A 24,033-nucleotide genomic window follows, 5' to 3' on the forward strand; every position below is an offset into this window, starting at 1 on the left:
GAAGTAATTGAAGACGGTAACACATTGTAGGTGGTGGATGGGAACGATTAGACAATTCCACAGCTATTTTTGACTTTTTTTTCCATGTACATAAACAGTCTGTTCTGTCTGATTGGATTATGTTCTTTTAGCACTTTATTTTCCTGGTGCTGAATTTGGGGGGTCGATGAGCGCCATGCAGTTAAAGTGGGTAGGACGGAAGAATTTCCAGTGTAGGAAGATTTGCTTCCTTGCATAGAAAGAAGTATAAAAAACAAACAGCTTAACATATGTATCCATTTCCATGCCATCACACACACCCAATAGAAGCAGTTTGCTATTTAAAGGTTCACTCTACCCTAAATGTGTATTTAAATTCTGCCCAATGGGCTGCAAACATTCCAAAGCAAAATAATATCAGCCCCTCCCGCCAATGGATTTCCATAATGTGACATAAAAGGATATGGAGTCCAAATACAAAACATACTCTGTTGCATTTTAACATGTGTCCAGCTTCCCCATAGCAAAACTTGTGTCTGCTCCTATCTCTGCACTACAATGCAGTGCATATAGAAAAATACATGTCTGTTTTTTCCTGGGTTATAGCGCCTTGTAAGGCCCATGGAAGTCTACAGCAACGCATTAATTTACATATAATAAGCATTTTGATGCATTGGAAACGTGTAATAGAAGGGTTTGGTCAATGGCTGTTAACTCTTTCCACTTTAAATTCTACTTTCAAAAACGCATTAGAAGCATGCATCAATAACGCTCCAAAAAACACCTGTCCATGTAAAGATCGACTGTAAACTGGCCCTAATACATTCTGTATGGTCTTGTGAGGTGTGGGACAAACTACATTGAAATTTCGGTTGCCCCTGGCAGTGTGTCTTTTCTCAAACCATTGAAATAATTTTGACATCTTAGGTCCCGGGACCTCTGCTAATAATAATGATAAAGACTTCTTCATTTCTGTGAGCATCATATTGTGCTTGGTACTTATGTATCCAAATTCTTGTATTACGCTCACAGGGTTGTATACATTTTTGTTATATGCTTTTTAATACTCTAATAAAAGATTAAACATAAACAAATATAAAAGGACGATGGGATCACCAAGCTATTGAAAGTTTTAAATAAAGGAATAAAGAACATGGCATGGCTAGAATATTTAACACCCAGAGATTACAATACTCCCTTGCTCTACATGTCATAAATATTCATGTAAATAAATTAATAATTAAAAAAACAAACTGTAATGTCCCTTTACACTAGTTATCAATGGAAAAGTGTATGGTTATGTTAGTGGCCAGTAGAAAAATAACCTCTTACATTGGCGGCCAGTGGAGAAATACCCCCCTACACTGGTGGTATTTGGAGAAATGCCCCCATATTGGTGGTTAGTAGAGAAATTATATGTAAAACAGGGGTATTCCTGCGCTATTATGGGTAAATGGATTTGCTCAAGGGTGCCGCAAACACCATAAGAGTCAAACACTACCCACAAAAGAATCACACAAAAAATCAAATAGTGGTGTTGCGCACCCTTTATGAAATAACATATAAACCTAGATATATGAATGCAGAGAGAATAAATTATATAAAATTATATAAATAAATATATAAAGTGCTGCAAACAATTTTTGAATATGTATTATCATTGCACTTGTTTGCAGCACAGCAGCACTTTATATATTTATTTATATAATTTATTCTCTCTGCATTTATATATCTAGGTTTATATGTTATTTCATGAGGGAGCGCAACACCACTATTTGATTTTTTTTTAGTGGACAAATTAACTAAATTATAGAACAAGAAATGGGACTTTCACAGTGTTCCACATCTCAGAAATAGACACAGACAACTTATGAATGTAAAATATAAATTTCTCTTCTGTACAGAAGGTTAACAGAAAATTCAAATTGCAATATCCACAATATAGTGATTCAAATATACCAGACACTACCAGCTCAAAGCCCATTATGAACAGCCATACAATGGAGCATGCAGCAGGGACGTGCGGTGAGGTCAGTGACTGTTGAGGCACTGGCTAGTATCAGAGCCAGATACACATAGGTTACATACTCGTTAGAGTGAGAGCAATAATTCTAGCACTAGACCTCCTCTGTAACTCTAAACATGTAAAAATATTTACAGCGTCGCCATTCCACAGGTGTGTGCAATTTTAAAGCATGACAGGTTTGGTATCTATTTCCTCTAAATAACATCATCTTTCATATTATACAAAAAAATAAAACTTTTCTGTTTTTTTTTACCTTTTTATTTATGAAACAGTTTCTTTCCCCAAAAATTAAGTGTTTGAAAAATTGTTGTGCAAATACCGTGTGACATAAAAAGTTGCGGCCACCATTTTATTCTCTAGGGTGTTTGCTAAATACGCAATATTCTAGCAAAAAAATTATGATTTTTACATGTAGCAGAGAAGTGTCAGAATTGGCCTGGGTGACAAAGGGTTAATACCAATAATATAAAAATAATTATTATATATTTTCAATTATAATTTGTTATATAATTTCAAAAACTGTACTCAAGCAGGTGGTTAAACAGACAAATTACTGAAGTTTGAAGTTATACAACCAGTAATTGCACAGTAAATAGATAAATAATAAATTATTATGTTATAACATATAGCATATAAAATATATGAACTAGTTTGATTAAAACAGTACAGTTTTCAACAGCAACAGATTATTATTCTCCCTCTTAACTGTGTGAGAAAAATCTTTATTAATATTTAATATATTATTTATAAAAAAAAAAATCTTGTAAATCTTATACCCATAAACCCATGTTTTAGACACATGCTCCCTTCTATGACACTGCAGTGAGAGGCATGCCACCACTGCAGCATTTTTATTGGACAGCTGGGGCTAATGGTATGTTACCATTGGTCCAAGACTCCAAGCTGTCCATTGATCTCAGTGCCTCTGACAAGCAGTGGGAGGCACTGTGAGCTCATCCTCCCAGTCTGATGCAAACAGAGTGTGCCAGCTTGGATTTAAACTGGCCGCTGTGTATGTAGCTTCCGACAGGCTGCACAATGAGTCCCTTATCTCCGGAAACCATAGGTCGTAGGAGCCCCATTTTGACCAGCGGCAGGTGGTCCCCCAGGTCGCCGAGCTGCGACCCTCAATAGTTTTTTTTATGTTCATGACAGGCTCTGCCTCCCCTGACATCCCTGGTTTGCAGTAATCTTATCCTCAGCAATTAATATTATTGCAGAAAAAGTGGCTGCTGAAATACCCCCATATTGGGTCAATGGAGAAATGCTCCTTTACACTGGTGGTTAACCACTTCCATGCAGGGCATTTTCACCCCCTTCCTGCCCAGACCAATTTTTAGTTTTCAGCGCTGTTGAACTTTGAATGACAATTGCGCGGTCATGCGACGTGGCTCCCAAACAAAATTGACGACCTTTTTTTCCCACAAATAGAGCTTTCTTTTGGTGGAATTTGATCACTTCCGCAGTTTTTATGTTTTGCGTTTATATGTATGTTTATACAAAAGAAGAGCGTCAATTTTGAAAAAAACACAATGGCCCAGATTCACAAAGGACTTACGACAGCGTATTTCCAGATACGCCGTCGTAAGTCTGAATGTGAGGCGTTGTATCTCGGCGCCTGATTCAAATAATCAGATACGCCAGAATTTGTCTAAGATACGACTGACGTAAGTCTCTTACGCCGTCGTATCTTAGGTGCATATTTACGCTGGCCGCTAGGTGGCGCTTCCATTGATTTCCGCGTCAAATATGCAAATGAGCTAGATACGCCAATTCACGAACGTACATGCGCGTAACTTTACCCCTCATAAAAGCAGGGGTAAGTCATGTTAGGTATGGACGTCGGAAACGTCGGAACAGCGTCGTATTTTACGTCGTTTGCGTAAGTCGTCCGTGAATGGGGATGGGCGTAGGTTACGTTCATGTCGACTAAACATTGAGCCGGCTTAATTTACGTAGAAAATTCAACGAGATACTGAGCATGCACGCGCATGCGCCGTTCGTTAGGTGCGTCATTTACGTGGGGCCACGATTCATTACCATACAACACGCCCCCTACCAGCCTAGTTTGAATTAGGCGGGCTTACGCCGGCCCATTTACGCTACGCTGCCGTAACTTAGGGCGCAAGTTATTTGTGAATACAGTACTCGCCTCTCTAAGTTACGGCGACCTAGCGTATCTAGGATACGCTACACCCGTACAAAGATACGCCCTCCTACGTGAATCTGGCCCAATATCTTTTACTTTTTGATTTAAGAAATATCATAATTTTTTTTTAGACCGATATGTATTCTTCTACATATTTTTGGTAAAAAAAAAAAAATCGCAATAAGCGTATTTGATCGGTTTGCGCAAAAGTTCTAGCGTCTACAAAATAGGGAATAGAATTTTTATTTATTTAATTTTTTTTACTAGTAATGGCGGGGATCTGCGATTTTTATTGTGACCTTGCGGCGGACATTTTTGACACATTTTTGCGACCATTCACATTTACACAGCGATTAGTGCTATAAAACTGCACTGATTACTGTGTAAATGTGACTGGCAGGGAAGGGGTTAACACTAAGGGGCGCTGAAGGGGTTGAATATGTTCCCTAAAGTGTGTTCTAACTGTAGGGGGAGGGGGACTCACAAGGGGAGGAGATCGATGTGTGTTCCTCTGTACTGGGAACACACATCAGTCTCCCCACCGCTGACAGGACATGGATCTGTGTGTTTACGCACACAGATCCATGGTCCTGCCATGATTGCGGGCAATCGCGGGTGCCTGGCGGACATCGCGGCCGCCGGGCACGCACACTGGGTCCCGAGCAATGCGGCGGGGGGCGCGCGTGTGCCCCCTAGCGGCCGGGAATGCAAGGACGTCATATGACGTCCACTCTGAAAGACGAAAGGTTCCCGCCGACGACATTTTACTATGACTCGGTAGGGATGTGGTTAATGAAAAAAATGCCCCCTGCACTGGTGATCAGTGTTGAAATGACCGTTACATTGGTAGTCAGCAGGGGCGGACTGACCATTGAGTCACTCGGGCACTGCCCGAGGGCCCCATGCCACTAGGGGGCCCCATCAGGGTTGCCAGGCTCAGTAAAACTAGGGACAGTATGTAAAAATCTATGTTTTTTTTAGATCTGTCCCTGATATGTCCGAAACCGACATGCTTTTGATGTGAAAATCCAGAGATTTTAGCTGCCCCGCCTCTGCACTGCCTCCTGGCGTGGTGGCCATCTGTAAGCCCAGGGGCCCCATAATCTTCTATTGCCCGGGGGCCCCATGAGTTGTCAGTCCGCCCCTGGTAGTCAGCATAAGTGGATGACTGATCTGTAATTTCTTATTGCTCAAGCAGCTCCAGCAACCTCTAGACTAGAGGAACCCTAATTGAGAAAGCCTGGTCTGACAGATACAAGATGATGGTGAATTATTTACACTACCAATGTCTACTCAAAGCTGAAATATTAGTTTGTGTGGCGTTGGCTTTTAAAAATGCAACATTATTTTGCTAACAAAATTCCACAAAAAAATCTTACATATTTCACATCATACGCAAACCTTGAGAAGATGAGTGGTTTACTTACCAACTGGCTCTTCGCCTTTGTATCCTAAACATCTTCTTTTTAGTCTTGAGTTGCCCTCACATTGACGAAAACCTCCCCGTGGTGTAACCTTGGAATTAAAGAACAATAACATTGACACACTTAGCATGCCTATTAATAAAATGAAACCCTCTTTTCAAATTTAGTCGAATTGAACTTTTAACTGTCTTCACGCTCCACACAATGTCGTTTAAAAGTGATATTAAAGTATTGTTTTTTTTTTTTGTTTAAAAATAACAAACATGTCATACTTACCTGTTCTGTGAAATGGTTTTGCAATGGTTTTGCTGGCACTCCTGGCCCCTCCCTCCTGCCAAGTGCCCAAACAGCAAGAAGTTTACTTCGGGAAGCACCCAAGCCGAGCCCCTGCTCTGTGTCCATTGAGACATTGAGCCTTGTCTCAGCTCCGCCCTCTCTTTCTCCTCATTGGCTCACTGACTTTGACAGTAGCGGGAGTCAATGGCACCCCACTGCTGTCTCAGCAGGGAGCGTCCCAGACAGCTGAGACTCTTGTGCAACATCGCTGGATCAAGATGGGGGGTAAAGTAAAAAAAATGCATTAAGATAAAAAGAAACCTTCTGACTTTAGAACCACTTAACATTATTTCTAGTATTTATTTTTTTGTAAAGTGTAACAAACAATTTAAAATGTATTGTAAGTACTCGAGGCTGTAGTTATATTTAGGGCCGAAACAACTAATCGATTAATCGACAACTAATCGATTATGAAATTAATCGATTACAATTTTCATAATCGATTAATCGGCCAGTAACATAATGGGGATAAAAAAACTAAAATTTGCCCTTTATAGTACAAAAAAGCAAATCGCTACTGTAAATATTACTTTCACTGTCCCACAGTAAAAAAAATTAACCTCTTACAGTAGCGATTATTTGCTCTTTTTGTACTTTTTTTCATTTTGTAACCCCCATTATGTTACTAAACATCTCAGGCCTGGGTTCACACCTCTGTCTTTTGGTGCTTTTTGCAGAAACACACTACAGTTCATTTACATGATTTCCTATGGGACACGTTCACATGCATGATTTTTTTTTCAGCTGCTGCGAATTTGGAAAGGGCAAGGACTTTTTAACGCAAAACGGTGCTATTTTGTTTTCTTTTGGTTCAATATACTTCAATGGAGAAGCTGCAGAAAAGCATGTAATGTGTTTTTGCGGCAATTTGTGTTTTGTAATCTGCCCAACAACAAATTGGCCCAAAAATTGTTTTAAATGCAATTTTTTTATTTTTTTAAGGCTATTATCCGATTAATCGAAACAATAAATCGGCCAACTAATCGATTATGAAAATAATCGTTCGTTGCAGCCCTAGTTATATTTTAGTCCTCAAAATACTCTGACAATATTTTAAACCATGTAAATTCCCACTTTATTTAGACTCAAAATATAAATAGCAACTTTGGCTAATGATTTTCTCTCTTTTTAAAATTTTTTATTTAGCTACTGCCCCATATCAAACGGTTATAGGGTAAATAGGTTAATTACAGTGCCTTGAAAAAGTATTCATACCCTGTGAAATTTTCCACATTTTGTCATGTTACAACAAAAAACATAAATGTATTTTCTTGGGATTTTATGTGATAGACCAACACAAAGTGGCACATAATTGTGAAGTGGAAGGAAAATGATAAATGGTTTTCACAATCTTTTACAAATAAATATCCAAAAAAATGTGACGTGTATTTGTATTCAGCCCCCCTGAGTCAATACTTTGTAGAACCTCTTTTTGCTACAATTACAACTGCAAGTCATTTTGGGGATGTCCCTACCAGCTTGGCACATCTAGGAGACTGACATTTTTGCCCATTCTTCTTTGCAAAATGGCTCAAGCTCTGTCAGATTGGATGGAGAGCGTCCGTGAACAACATTTTTCAAGTCTTGCCACAGATTCTCAACTGGATTTAGGTCTGGATTTTGACCGGACCATAACACATGAATATGTTTTGATCAAATCCATTCCATTGTAGCTCTGGCAGTATGTTTAGGGTTGTTGTCCCACTAGAAGGTCAACTTCTGCCCCAGTCTAAAGTCTTTTGCAGACTCCAACAGGTTTTCTTCTAAAGATTGCCCTGTATTTGGCTCCATCCAACTTCCCTGTCCCTGCTGTAGAAAAGCATCCCCACAACATGGATGGTGCCACTGCCATGTTTCACGGTGGGTATCGTGTGTTCAAGGTGATGTGCAGTGTTAGTTTTCTGCCACACATAGCGTTTTGCTTTTAGGCCAAAAAGTTTAATTATGGTCTCATCTGACCAGAGCACCTTTTGCTGTGCCGAACTTTCCGACGATGGATTGTAACAGTGCACCTTGAGGTGTTCAAAGCTTGGGATATTTTTTTATAACCTAACCCTGATTTAAACTTCTCCACGACTTTATCCCTGGCCTGTCTGGTGTTTCTTGGCCTCCATAATGCGGTTTGTTCACCAAGGTTCTCTAACAAACCTCTGAGGGCTTCACAGAACAGCTGTATTAATACTGAGATTAAATTACACAAAGGTGGACTCTATTTACTGATTAGGTGACTTCTGAAAGCAATTGGTTCCACTAGATTTTAGTTAGAGGTATCAGAGTAAAGGGTGCTGAATACAAATGCATACCACACTTTTCAGATATTTGTAAAACAGGGGTTGACAAATTTGCTTGGAATCTAGGAGCCAGCTAAAAAAGTTAGGAGCCAGAAAATGCGCCCCGTCCTGACGAGCTTGCGCGCAGAAGCGAACACATACGTGAGCAGCGACCGCATATGTAAACAGTGTTCAAACCACACATGTGAGGTATCACCGCAATTGGTAGAGCGAGAGCAATAATTCTAGCCCTAGACCTCCTCTGTAACTCAAAACATGCAACCTGTAGAATTTTTTAAACGTCACCTATGGAGATTTTAAAGGGTAAAAGTTTGTCGCCATTCCACGAGCGGACGTAATTTTGAAGCATGACATGTTGGGTATCAATTTACTCGGCGTAACATTATCTTTTATACTATTAAAAAAATGGGGATAACTTTACTGTTGTCTTATTTTTTAAAATAAAAAAAGTGTAATTTTTTCCCAAAAAAGTTCGCTTGTAAGACCGCTGCGCAAATACGGCGTGACAGAAAGTATTGCAACGATCGCCATTTTATTCTCTAGGGTGTTAGGATAAAAAATATATATAATGTTTGGGGGTTCTAATTAGAGGGAAGAAGATGGCAGTGAAAATAGTGAAACATTACATTAGAATTGCTGTTTAACTTGTAATGCTTAACTTGTAATACCAACTGCCACCACCAGATGGCGTCAGCTTACACATCTGGTGGTAATAACTTGTAATACCAACGGCTCACCCCCCCTTCCAAGCCAAGTCGCCAGGACCCTATTTCTAGTCGCCATGGCGACCTGGCGACCGGGATTTGTCGAGCCCTGGTAAAAAAAAAAAAAAAAAACATTTATCATTTTCCTTCCACTTCACAATTATGTGCCACTTTGTGTTGGCTTATCACATGAAATCCTAATAAAATAAATTCAGGTTTTTTGTTGCAACATGACAAAATGTAGAACATTTCAAGGGGTGTGAATACTTTTTCAAGGCACTGTATGTGGAATTACTGTTTCAAACATTTTCACATGAGTACTTGAGGTTGTTTTTGTGACCTCATGACCAAAGGTGGTCTACTTGACTTGTACTTGTATTTGTGAAGTGATTCCCTTATTTTTCACACTCTGACAACATTCCATCAACACAACAGGGAATAGGAAAAATGTGTTACCTCTCTAATAATCTCCCATCTAGCTGACTGGCAACAAACATGCTCCTGCTAGCTTCCTTTAAGCTTCAGTTTCTGATCTATGGCTTTGTTTGTATATTTTAGAAAACATTATTGCATTTACAGTGAATGATGCAATAAAGACAAAGAAAAAGTATAATGTTTTGCGTGTTCCCCATTATTGCCCGGGACAACCACGTTTACAGTACTTCTTTGACTTTGTCCTTCTCAGGGTTGCCAACCTCCCGCAGTATTTTTTACTGACAAAACATGGAAAATTTACTGGCGAAACATTTTTTGCTGACAACCTGAGAAATTAAAGAACTCCTATTAAAAACTAACACAGTGAATATTTGAACAGTATAAACACGATATGGAAACACTGACAATAACTATAACAAAGTAATTTGCTTAATTTACACTTAAAAAGTCAACACAGCATGAAATTATCAGCCCCTAATATTTACTAGCAGTTGTAAAAAAATTTTTTTTACAAAATGTCCGAAAATTTACTAGCGGTTAACAATCCTGGGTCCTTCTTTGCTAGACCTGACTGACTCTGAGCATATTTTAGCACCCTATTGGCGATACCCACATTGTGTTATTTGTATTTGTTAATTATGTGCTTTCCAGTGGGCCAAGATATGCTCGATGTGTCTGTTTTGTAAACCTCTTTACAAAAAAAAAAAAGCACAAGTGCGTATATATTATATATAAAAATATATTAATTACTTGTAAAATGTCCACAAAGATAGAATTCATTCAGAAAGGGGTAATTTACTAAGGACTCATTTACATATTGATCAATGTGGGCGCAATGCAAGGAAACTAAGAAAATTATTGTTTTCTAGGTCTTCTGTTCACAACATACAGCACGTATGCCTTTTTATGCAACGTAATGCACAATGACGTGCATAGAGCTGAATCGTGATCTTTTTTAACTTGAAATAAGGTGAAAAAAAAAAGAAAGAAAAACTGTAAATGCTATGGGCCAGATTCTTGTAGAATCTGCGGCGGCGTAGCGTAAGCCATTTACACTACGCCGCCGCAACTTACTGGAGCAAGTGCCGTATTCTCCAAGCACTTGCTCTGTAATTTGCGTCGGCGTAGTGTAATTGTCCCGGCGTAAGGTCGTGTAATTCAAAGGGGGCGGCTTGTATTTAAATTAAGCGCACCCCCGCGCCGATCGAACTGCGCATGTGCCGGGCTTAAAATAGCCCAGTGCGCATGCTCCAGTTCTCGACGGAAAACGCCAATGACGCCGACGTGGGCGTCATTGACGTAAAGTCGTATTCGCGGACGACTTAGGAAAACGACGTAACCGACGGAACAAGCCAATGCTGACCCGACGCCATACTTAACATGGCATACGACGGACCTACGTAAACTTGCCCCTCATATTAGCAGGGGCAAGTTTACGCTTACGTAAACGTCGTAAATTCTCTGCGTCGTTCGTGCGTACGTTCGGGAATCGGCGTAAATTGCTAATTTACATAAGCGACGGGGAAAACGACGTCGGCGACACCTAGCGGCGGAAAAAAAAAATGCATTTAAGATCTGACAGCGTAAGAGCCTTACGCTTGTCAGATCTAAGGGATATCTATGCGTAACTGATTCTAAGAATCAGTCGCATAGATAGGCCGGGCCAGATTAGGACTTACGACGGCGCAAATGGCTTTGCGCCGTCGTAACGCCTTTGAGAATCTGGCCCTATGTGTTTTTGAGAGTGCATGTCACACAATAATGCACGCATGCTCCCACTGGTGTAGAAAAATGTGAAGCTGTGTTCACTTCAATCAACTGGTTACAGGCATGCAAAAAAATGCTTGATTGGGTATTTAAATGAACACTATACCCTATTCATTAACTCATACACAGTAAATACAAACATTACTACATGAACAGTTTCTATTTATTTATCAATTCACACCAAAACATTTTTTTTTATTTTTTTTTATATAGATGGTGAAAAATTAAATTCATTTGCAAAAATTGTAGCACTTTTAAAAGCACAGAAAATGATATATATATATATATATATATATATATATATATATATATATATATACACATACACACACACACACACACATATACACACACACATATACACATACACACACACACACAGTCAGAGGGGATTAGTAAAAATGCTTTCACAATTTGCAGTTTTGCTTATACATTATGGTTTATGTCAGCACTTCTGCTCTTTATTGAGCACTTAAAGCTCTTAGGCTGCACACACAGAACGCTGTCTCCATCAACATTGCAGCACGTATTAGAAAAACACATTGAACACATAGGGCTCTTTTGCCAGGAATAATAGTAAAATAATGATTGTGCTCATATAACAGAAGACAGACAAAGAGAAGCAGGTGCTTTTTTCAGATGAGATAGGCCCACTGGAAGGCAACGCTTGACGGCAGAGAGAATTCAGCTCAGCTGGAAAATGAGGGCTTGTTGTGACTATTGCGCTATAATATTGGACATACCACGGCTTTTCTGATGAGTGTTTAATATAAAATGAATCTCTATGCTACTGTCTAGTGTGTGAACTGCAGCCAAAACATGACAGCACCTGCTGACTGGCACGTAGAAGGATTGAGTATAGTTTGCTCCTCTTTCTAAAAGGCAGGGAAGGGCAAATCCGCTGTGAAGCGAATGACACACATTCATGCCAAATATAATAATGCAACAAAATTGACTTTGTGAGACTGACTGCCACTTACTAAACTTTTCGCTGGTCTGGTCCTGAGCCCAGTTTATCGTTATTAAAGCTCCATGACTAAATTTCAATATAATTGCACGGTATAGGAACATTTCTAAATAATGTTGCATATATGTGACCGTTTTCATGCAGTCCTTTTTATTTTCTTTGTTTGCTGTGAGATACCTGGTTTCCACACATAACCCCAAATAAAGAAAGTGAGTACTCACAAAAAGTATATAAAAATACAAACATTTATTCACAACACAATTCAAATTCAAATTGTTATAAAAACTTCAAACACCAAGTTGTCATAAGTGTAACCTGCATTCCCAAATTAGATCAGGGTTTCGCTTGTCTAGTTAAGACCTAGCCCATATACATACATAAATGAGAATGGCAAACTTCCTTAAATGTATTGGGCCAGATCAAATGAAAAATATTGAGGCGCTGGTCTTGATCTCTACGTGTTTTGCCAATAAATGTCTTCTTCAGGAGCACTCGATACTACCGGATCTCCAATTGACCAAAGTATTATGGGCCTGTAGCCACGGTAGACCCAAAAATGACAGGAAACAGAGGTGAAGAGATTGCTGACCTTTCCCACCTGCGTTCTCGCAGACGATCGATCTGAATCGATAATGTAATTGTGTCCTCCAGGGAGCTTGGTGCTCCCACACAAGCTAACTCGTCTTTCAAGTCTTCCGATAAACCCAGGTGCAATTGATGTCACAGAGCTGCGTTATTCCAGTCGGTGTCTGCACTCCAGCACCTGAAGTCCATAACATAGTTCTCGACCGCTAGGTGCAAGGAGAGAGGACTCAGCAGTAGTGGTTAGTTTAAAGTCCTCGTATAACTTGGACATTGCCTGGAAGAAGGAGGACATAGCATTCGGTTGCACATCCTTCTTTTCTAGCAGAAGATGAGCCCAGGTTTGGGCTCACCTTGAAGCAAGGATATGATGAACCCCACCCTTTGTTGTAATCTCTGCTGAGAAAGTCCCTGGCTGGAGTAAAAAATAGAGCTGGCAGGCATTGCGGAATGCTCTGAACTTAGTCCGGTCTCCAGAGAATCTGTCAGGGCTAGGCACTTGTGGCTCAAGGGATGTCATCATTGCAGCAGGAACAGCAGAAGAAAGCTGGACTTGCACATGCTCCTCGAGTTGCACGTATTTCTCCTGCAGGGACTTGACCACTTGAGTAAGGCCTGCGAGACACTGGCAGACTTCATGTAAGAGAGAGGTTCCTCCTGCAGGCTTAGTCATGGCTGCTTGGTACTGTCACGTACCTGGTGGGTGAGCCTGACGTGTAGAGGAAGGCCTCCTGTACAGCTCCAGCTCAAGGGCCGCTGATGGTGAGACAGCGGTCGGTGGAGCATGGTGGGGTAAGAGTGCCTAGGATCAGTCCTGAAGTCTGTGCAGGTAGTAGTCAGGAACTCACAGTCAGGAAGCCGGATTTGGCTGGTAGCTGGCGAGTGAGGTGGCACACAGGCTGGCAGATGGCAGGCTGAGATGCACAACAGGAAGCAGAGTCAGACGAGCTGGGTAGACAGACAGGCGGACAAGGTATAAAACAGCAGGCAGGAGCGTAGTCGGGTCACAAACAGGTTTTGGCAACAGACAGGCAGATCAGGTACAAACAGTAGGCAGGAGTGTAGTCAGGGAGTAAGCCGGAAAGGTATCAGAAGTCAACACAGGTATCAAGATTTCAGGTAAAGCTGCGTTTAAATAGGCCACCTGGCACCAGTTCTGATGACAGGTGCACGCATGCGCGTTCACGGATGAGCCTGTGGCTGTTCTGTGTATTTTTTATTGGCGCCTGCGCACAGGTGTGCACCTGAGAACGGCAGCTGTACCCCGCAGACGGCCTCCCTGACACATATTTTTGTCACATGATATTTGAGCAGCACTTTTTTGGGGGAGAAAATACACTTAAATTTTAACACACAAAAACACAATATAATATCAAATTTTGGGGAAAAATATAAAAGATGATGTTACGCTAAATAAATAGATACCCAACATGTCACAAGGGTACGGACATTTTTTTAATTACCGTATTAATCAGTGTATAACACACACTTTTGCCCCCTGAGGATAGGGGGCAAATCGCGGGTGCATGTTATACACCAATAGTGTACCTTGGAAAGAAAGGAGGGGGGCGAACTCAGCCGGAATTTACGAGCCGTCATCTCCTGTTTGGCTCTCACGTCACACACACACACAGTCCCGCCTCCACCACTGGCATTGGACCAGTGATCTGTCTATCACAGGAGCTGGTCCAATGCCAATGGCGGAGGCGGTACTGTGTATATAACTGCCGAGTGAGAGCCGAACAGGAGATGGTGATTTCCTGACATGTCCAGGCTGCATTGATGGTGAGGTTGCAGATGAACATTGAGGCTAAAGAGGCATTGATCAGGCTGCATTGTTAAGGCTGCATTGATGAGATGGGCATTGATCTGGCTGCTTTGATAAGATAGGCATTGATCAGGCTGCATTAGTTAGATGCAGAAGGGCACTAAACAGGCTGCATTGATGGGCACTGACCCTTATTTAAATTCTAAATTGTTTATTAAAAAAATATTTTTTTTCCCCCTGAAACTCCCCTCTTAAAATGTAGGTGCATGTTATATGCCGATATATATGGTATTATTATTATTATTATTATTCATTTTATTAAAAAAAAAAAAAAAAACTTTTTTTTTTTTATCAACTTTATTGGCATGACAAAGGAGGAGAAACATCCATTGTGCTAGCATGGACTGTGGTAGGTCCTCCTTATGGAGAGATCTGGGTTCTATTAGACCTCAGATCTCTCTACTGGCCTCCAATGTAGCTGATAGGACACTGATCAGTCTGATCGGCTGCTTCACTGGCCAGTAACAACCAGAAGTGACTAAATATTTGTTTCTTTTGATTTCTGAAATCACACAGAGGGAGGAACATCATCAGTGCCTCTCAAAATGTGTCCCAGGAACCGGATGCCGCTGGTCCCAACCTTACCGGTGGTGGGAGGATGGAGGGGGGTCCACAGCTGCTATGATTACTGTTACTTTGAAGGGAATCACCAGCTGAGAAAAAATTATATCTTGGTAATTTCTGTACCTGCAGGTGGGTGGATTTTCCCCTCAGGTAGGCAGCGATCAGGGCCGCCATCAGGAACTATGGGGCCCCTTACACAGCTTCAGGCATGGGCCCCCTGGGGCAGAGAACCGGGGGGGGGGGGGGATGCTGCCGCGAATTTGAGAAGCGGGGTGGGGCTGCCGCGAATTGAGAAGCAAAATATATAAAAAAGGGGGGTAGCCATCCGGGGCCCTGGGGACCTCTGGGCCCATTAATAAAAATAAATAAAAATATATATATATAAAAATATATATATATATATATATATATATATATTTTTTTTTAAAGGGGGGTTGCCATCTGGGGCCCTTTAATATTTTTTTATGAAAAGAAATTACAAAAAAAAGTTGGGTTGCCATCCGGGACCTCTGGGCCCTTTAATAAAAAAAATATATATAAATAAATAAATATATATATATATATATATATATATATATATATATATATATATATATATATATTCCTATATATATGTCCTGGGGCCCTTTACTACAATCCCACATTGGGCCCTTTTACATGTTCTGCAGTGAGCTTTCTTCCTACTATGCTGGGCCCCCCAGGGTGGCAGAAAACAAGAGATATATGTCACCAGCACACCAAGAAAATATAAGGGTCCAAAGCAGTGAGAGAACGTTGTCTTGCCACCGGGCCCTGGTGTTCTGCCACTGTGGGGTTTCCCAGCTGTCCTGTCCCTGCTATTGACAGCGCTGGTCTGGCATCTGTCTCCTTGGCAGCGGTGGCAGTCTATTGGGACCTAGTGCTGGTGACATTATTTTCTAATAGAGGATGAACTGGAAAGGAACGTGCAGCCTGTGGGGACTTTAATGAACCCAAGGAGGAGACATGCGATTCAGTTAATGGTGAAGAAGGAAACTTAAATGTTGAACACATAACATTGCACATGCAGTTTAAGAACCTGAGAGGCCGAAAAAGGTTCCTCTGAAACCCCTGATCCATCCGACTGCTCCTCATCCCTATCCCCTGATGGAGATAAATCCTTATCCGATCTTTCAGAAGGAGGTTCTAAAACAACAGACGGGGACCTGCTTTGCTTTTTATCCCCCTGAGAGGATGCTGCTATAAAAGAAGCGATTCTCCCTTCTAAGTTGTTTAAAGCTGCTGCTAAAGTGTCTTCAGTGACATATGCAGGAGCTGGCAAAACCGGAGAGGCTGCTATGCCAGACAACGGCAATGGCTCATCCTGTGCAGGTGCTTCCGGTCTTACAGGGGAGGCTGGGACTGGGCAGGAATGTCTAGAACCACCCGATTCAGGTGGTGATGCTTTCGGGCCCTTTTTTATCCCTGAATTCCTCCTATGGGAAGACATAGTCCTGTGCTACAGCAGAGGTACTAAAAAACTTGCATACAGTACTGTACTAGTTTAGCAATAACAGCAACTAATCGCACAGCCTGATGCTGAGTAGGCGTCCAGGGTGCCTGTATCCAACACACAGAGAGCTTATGCTAAGTTAAGGAATAAACCAATTATCTCCAGGCAGAGAGCACACAATTATCCCAAAAGTTGGAACACCCCTTCCCACACAAGGTATCCCTACAATTACATATCTCCCGATAGCCTGGGGGACCAACATATCTGAATTTCACCCAGATCGGTCCAGGGGTTCTTTAAAAAAAACAAAAAAAACGAACCTATGAGAAAATACTGAATAAAGTCTATTTTCTTCACAATATCTTTCCCTACATTAATATGTGTATCCAACCTTGTGCTACTATCTGTATTCGCCCCACATTAGAATGTGTATCAGCCCCATGTCTGATGTGCATTGCCATTCTAATATGTCATCCTCACACTAATGTATTTCTGCCCCCACACTAAAATGTGTATTTACCCCTTCACCGATGTGTATCCACCCTCATGCTAATGCTAAAAGATCCCTCCGGGGTTCAAAGAGCTGCGCAAATGGATTCATCCAAAAACCCTCATCTTTATACGCCTAAAATGGATGGTACCTGGGCCTCGCAGAAGACTGAGGTTTTGCCTGTAATGTCTCCTCTCCAGCAATGCCTCATTTCCACTATCCTAGCATGAATTCTCTCCCCCCAGCACAAATCCTCCCCCCCTCCCAACTCAAATATATCTTTCCCATCACAAATCCCCCCCCCCCCAGGCAAAAATGTTCTTCCCTTCTCAAATCCCTCCTCCTTGCACAGATCTCCTCCAGTGTCTATGTAGCCGAATGTCTCCTCTCTAGCAATGCCTCAGTCCACAGCCACTCACAGTCACAAGTAATCATAGCCAAATGAGGAAAGAGAAAGGCCAACATAGCTTAATGCAGTTAAGACGTTTTAATAAAAGAAAGGGTTAAAATGCACTTACAGTGTGAAGATAAAAATTTGCGTATGAAATAGTATAGCCGGCCGGCAAACACAGCCCGGACCTTCGTTGTGTAGTGGTGACGTCAGCACGCCGCTCCTCCCTACGTCCAGGTGCCCCTGGACGAAGTCAGGTTTGACGAAACGACATAGGGTGGAGCAGCGTGCTGACGTCACCACTATACAACGAAGGAACGGCTGCGTTAGCCAGCCGGCTATACTATTTCATACGCAAATTTCTATCTTCACACTGTAAGTGCATTTTAACCCATTCTTTTATTAAAACGTCTTAACTGGATTACGCTATGTTGGCCTTTCTCTTTCCTCATTTGGCTATGATCACTTGTGACTGTTTGTGAGTGGCTGTGGACTGAGGCATTGCTGGAGAGGAGACATTCAACTACATACATAGACACTGGAGGGGATATGTGCAAGGAGGAGGGATTTGAGAAGGGAAGAAAATTTTGGCGGGGGCGGGGGGTGATTTGTGATGGGAAAGATATATTTGAGCTAGGAGGGGGAGTTGGGAGGGGGGGAGAATTTGTCCTGGGGGGAGAGAATTCATGCTAGGATGGATGCAAGGAGGGGGAGAATTTATTTTGGGGGGCGTATCTGCTAGCAGGGGAGGATTTCAGAGGGGGAAGGATTTGTGCTAGGAAGGGGGATTTAGATGGGGGGGGGAGTTGGGATGGAGGAGGATTTGGCTAGGAGGGGGAATTCGGATGGGGGGGGGGAATTGTGGGTACAGGATTTACAGTCTATAGACCACTAAACTCTGCCTCACAAACTACATTTTAGTGCTTGTTAACACCAGCTGCAGTGCAGTAACGTGTACGAAAGCACGTGTTTTTCCACACCGCACAAAAATGCACTGCCTTAATGGCACCCCCACACATCTAGCAAATGTTCATGCATTCACACCTGCTAAAATGCAAGGTACCGCAATTTAAAAATCATACCATAACTTTTTTTGCACGTTTTATGAACATAGAACAACCCATTTAAAAACACGGAAAAAATGCAAAAGTGCGCGCTCAGATGCACCTCCTGGTGTGAATGAGCCCTCAGACTGTTGTGCTCCTAGATTGTGTACATTTCTAAAGGGTGCCTTGACTGAAAAAAGGTTGAGAATCACTGCTTTAAAGGGTACAGTCAATTAATAATATGTAACATTACTGAGAAGAACAGCAGGTGGCGCTTTAATCATAGCTTATAAATAAAACCTGTACTGGGGCTGTATGCAATCTTCCATAGCTGACTGCTCCTTAGGAAAACACGAGTTTCCTTGCAGTCATGCTAATTGAACAACTTCATTATATCCCCACCCAACTTGGAACACATATGCAGATTATGACTTCACCCTGACTATTCTTACCTGCATGCTTCTTTAAGGTGTGCGTTTCAGGATCTCAACCACTTCCATACCGGGCACTTATACACCTTCCCGCCCAGACCAATTTTTAGCTTTCAGTGCTGTTGCACTTTAATTTACAATTGCGCGGTCATGCTACACTGTACCCAAACTAAATTTTTATCATTTTGTACCCACAAATAGAGCTTTCTTTTGGTGGTATTTGATCACCTCTGGGATTTTTATTTTCTGTAAAAAAAAATAAAAAAATGACTGAAAATTTAGAAAAAAATAAATAAAATTTTTTGTTTCCGTTATAAAACATTGTAAATAAGTACGTTTTCTCCTTCACTAATGGGCACTGATTGTACTGCACTGACTGGCACTGATGGGCACTGATGTGGTGGCATTGATGATGGGCACCAATATGCGGCACTGATGGGCGGCATGGATGGGCACTGATGGGCGGCACGGATGGGCAGGGATAGGCGGCACGGATGGGCAGGAATAGGTGGCACGGATGGGCAGGAATAGGTGGCACGCATGGGCAGGAATAGGTAGCACGGATGGGCAGGGATAGGCGGCACGGATGGGCAGGGATAGGCGGCACGGATGGGCAGGGATAGGTGGCATGGATGGGCAGAGATAGGTGGCATGGATGGGCAGAGATAGGCGGCATGGATGGGCATAGATGGGCACTAATGTGTTGTACTAATGGATGCCAATCAGTGCCAAACAATGCCTGCAATGCCTCAGTGCCAAACAATTGGCATCCATTGTGGCACTGATTGGCATCCATTATGTGTCATCCCTGGTGGTCTAGGGTGGCATACCTTTGATTTAAATCCCTGGTGATCTAGTGGAATCCCTGGTGGTCCAGTGGGCATCCCTGGTGGTCCAGTGGGCATCCTCAGGGGGGGCTGTGCTGATAATCGATCAGCACAAACCGCCCCTGTCAGAGGAGCAGCCGATCGTCTCTCCTCTACTCGTGTCTGACAGACGCGAGTGAGGAAAAGCCGATTACCGGCTTTTACTGTTTACATCGTGATCAGCCGTGATTGGACACGGCTGATCACGTGGTAAAGTGTCTCCGTGAGAGACACTTTACCTAGATCGGTGTTGCGGGGTGTCAGATTGACACCCTGCAACAACGATCGCCCCGGGGGCGCGCAGCGGCTCAGAATCATGAGGACGTCATATGACGTCCAGTCAGGATTCTACAACCACTTTGCCGCCGTCAATCTGTCATTGGCGGGCGGCAAGTGGTTAAAGTCAAATTACCATGGAAGGTCCACTTTAAGTGTGTCATGGGACGCTATTATTTTAAGCTGAACTATACTCCCCTCCCTCACTGCCACCTACAACTCTGCCCTGCATGATCTCCCACCATCTTGACAGGCAGCACTGGAATAACATAACCCATAGGAGCGCATTCATCCCAGTAGGTGCCGAAAACCCACACAAGCTACTCATGCACAGCTGAGCATACACTGTAAAAGGAGACTGCAAGTCAGACCATTGGAGGTTTTTCTGGCTAATGAAAGTTACAACGGGTACTTTGTGGTGCATGCCATTAGGGAGTACTTTAACCACTTGCTGACTAGCTCACGTACATATACTGCGGCAGGCCGGCTCTCCTGCGCGAACCGACGCATGTCCACCAGCGACCCGCGATAGTGGTGAGGAGAGGCAGAACGGGGAACTGCCTATGACATGTCAAAGAGCTACTGTTCCCAGTGATCAGGAACGGTGATCGCTGTCATGTCCCAGTGAGCCCATCCCCCCTACAGTTAGAACACACTTAACCTTTTGATCGCCCCCTAGTGTTAACCCCTTCCATGCCAGTAAAATTTTTATATTAATCAGTGCATTTTTATAGCGGTCACTGGTCCCCAAATAGTGTAATTTGGGGTCAGATTTGTCCGCCGCAATGTCGCATAGTTAGTCAGGTTGAAAAAAGACACAAGTCCATCCAGTTCAACCACAAAAAAATTAAAAAAATAAACAAACACAATAAAAAACACAATGCAATCCCATACACCCAACTCCATACCCACAGTTGATCCAGAGGAAGGCAAAAAACCCCAGCAGAGCATGATCCAATTTGCTACAGCAGGGGAAAAAATTCCTTCCTGATCCCCCGAGAGGCAATTGGATTTACCCTGGATCAACTATACCTATAAATGTTAGTACTCAGTTATTGTCATGGTCTTACCTCTTTGCAGGCTCTTCATCACTGACATGTGCTGGCAGCCATCTTGCTTCATGGGGTTCTTGTAACCTGCCACACCCTGCGGGTCCTCCTTTCCACTGGGAGGAGCTGGCTGCTCAACATATATATAGGACGGCAGCTGCAGCATTTCCTTGCTTGGGCCTCTTCGTCTGACACTCTTCTGTGATCGTGCTGTCTGCTCCTGGTTACCGACCCGGCTACGGACGTTCCCTCTGGTTCCTGATTCCGGCTTGTTCTCCCCGTCTGGCTACAGACCCCGGCTCGGCTCACTCTCATTCCTGGCTATCGACCCTGGCATCGTTGGACGACTCTTCTGGCTGTTTCAATCATCAGTGTGGACTTTGACCTTGCTGTTTGGTTTCCAATAAAGATCCTCTTATTCATTTATCTGTTTTGTACATCTGATTCATGCTTCCATGACAGTTATATTCTGTACATTTAGGAAAGAATCCAGGCCTTTCTTAAAGCAATCTACTGAGCTGGCCAGAACCACGTGTGGAGGGAGTCTGTTCCACATTTTCACAGCTCTTACTGTTAAGAAACCTTTCCGTATTTGGAGATGAAATCTCTTTTCCTCTAGACGTAGAGAGTGCCCCCTTGTCCTCAGGGTTGACTGTAAAGTGAATAACTCAACACCAAGTTCACTATATGGACCCATTATATATTTGTACATGTTGATCATATCCCCCCTTATTCTCCTCTTTTCAAGAGTGAATAAATTTAGTTCTTCTAATCTTTTCTCATAGCTGAGCTCCTCCATTCCTCCTTTAACGCAGTCCCGTTAAAATTCGCAGATTGCCGCCATCACAATAAAATAAGCGATCGGGTGCTGCTTCCTAGTGAGTGAGGATGCGAGTGAGGGCAAGATGGCCCCCACCCGTCTTCATAGCATTGCTGGGCGGAAGTGATGTCAAAACGTCAGTCCCGCCCAGCGTCTTAAAGAGACAATTTTTTTGTTGTCATTTTTTTAAATTTAAATTTCCAAAAAAGTGCGCTTGTAAGACCGCTGCGCAAATACGGTGTGACAAAAAGTATTGCAATTTTATTCTCTAGGGTGTTAGAAAAAAAATATATATAAATGTTTGGGGGTTTTAAGTAATTTTCTTGCAAAATAAACTGTTTTAGTCTTGTAAACGCCGAATCTGAAAAACAGGCTCGGGGGTTAAGCATCATTAAAATCACTGCTCCAGAAAAAAACGAAGGTTCTGGTGCGAACTGAACGGGGGGGGGGGGGGGTTGTTCGGCACATCCCTAGTCTACAGATACGTGTGGCAGCATTCAATATAAATGCTAGGCATTCTAATCAAGCATTGCTCCAATAGATCCCTTTATTGCCTCCCACTGACCCAACATTATGAAGGGATGTATCACCAGGTGATGGGAAATTGGGAGGGGGGCAGGCAGAAAGCCTGTATTATTGTTACCTGTTTTTTTTTTGTCATGTTAATATGACAGTCATCATCATAAGTACTAGGGTGTGATCCAAGCTTGTAATGGTTTGTAAACCTTTTATGTGTGTAAATAATCAGCATGAAGTGTTTTGTAGTCACCACATAGGTAAACAAGACTCGAAAAGTATAACATTTGTGAGAGCTTATTTACAATTGCAGCATTGTAACCTTAGGACTGCTTTGCAGAGGGCGGTAGAACAGCAGCTGAATGCCCTCTCCCCCCCCTGTACAGGGATTTTCTATGTAAATATCGGAGTGCAAGCCAAGTATTTCAGTTGATATGGTCGCATTTGTCTGTGGTACTGCCTACTAAATGAGACATGGGGCCGTAGAGCCAAATCAAAGCATTGGGGTTGTGGCGTGAGTAAGACCCTGAGTAGCTGCATTATATATTTTACGTAAGTGGAAGGGGGGGGGGGGGCTCTAAATACACAGCTCAATCATCTGTTTTTACCATTCTCCTGCCCACTTCTGTGAACGAGGCCTAAAGCCTCGCACATTCAATCAGATTTTCAGCGGACAAAGCGTAGGACGTTGGCCTGGAATTTGACTTGCATACAAAACGGCAAAGAATTGTCGGCCAACAAACACAAAACTATGTGATATTTCAGCTCTTGAGCGCCACCATTTGGGCACCTTCTGCTAATGTTGTGTTTGGTGAGGCGAAAATTTTTAAAGCATGCTATTTAACATTTGTCCACGGATTTTCCGCCAACAGCCTATCATCACACAATTTCCGTCGGAAAATCCGATCCTGTGTACAAGGCTTTAGATATGCAATTTATGATCTCTCTCTTTCTAAATAATGTCACACAGATCCTTTGGCTTCACTACTCTCAGTCACTGATCCACTACAAGTATGAAAAACAGATGTGGTCTGTGCCGAATCGCAAAAAGGGGCCAGGTCCTTTACCTGCATAATGGTCTGGGTCTTAAGTGGTTAAAAGTGGTTGTAACAGGTTTTTTTTCTAAATAGGTTCCTTTAAGCTAGTGCATTGTTGGTTCACTTACCTTTTCCTTCGATTTCCCTTCTAAATGTTTTTTTTTTCCTTTGTCTGAATTTCTCACTTCCTGTTTCTCCTCAGTAAGGTTTCCCCCATCATCAGAGCTGTTCTGGCTGGTGGTTAGTCAGCCAGAACAGCTTACTGAGGAGGAACAGGAAGTGAGAAATTTAGACAAGGAAAAAAACATTTAGAAGGGAAATCGAAGGAAAAGTGAACCAACAATGCATTAGCTTAAATTAAAGGAACCTTTACAACCCCTTTAACACAGGGATGGAGATACACATATTAACACAGGGGCAGACAGACACATATTAGTATGGGGATGACTATACAGTATTAGAGGTGAATTTGTGCAGATACACTATTGTTTCTATGTGTCATTGCAGTTAGCCCTGGTTCAAATGGCTGCACTTTGACATGCGATTTGACATGTCAAATCGGCGGAATTTGCCGGCAATGACGCCGTC

At 42.4% G+C, this 24,033-nt stretch overlaps 1 long non-coding RNA gene across 1 annotated transcript in view; it reads right to left on the bottom strand.

Moving 5' to 3' along the window:
- The window catches only part of LOC120915590, a 59,308-nt gene that overhangs the window by 3,651 nt on the left and 31,624 nt on the right, over positions 1 to 24,033 (bottom strand). The window contains exon 2 of the long non-coding RNA XR_005743895.1: positions 5,582 to 5,669. This is a non-coding gene — a long non-coding RNA (uncharacterized LOC120915590). The remainder of the gene's footprint in view (positions 1 to 5,581; positions 5,670 to 24,033) is intronic.

This window comes from Rana temporaria, chromosome 10, assembly GCF_905171775.1.
Source record: "Rana temporaria chromosome 10, aRanTem1.1, whole genome shotgun sequence".
NCBI classification, from domain to species: Eukaryota; Metazoa; Chordata; class Amphibia; order Anura; family Ranidae; genus Rana; species Rana temporaria.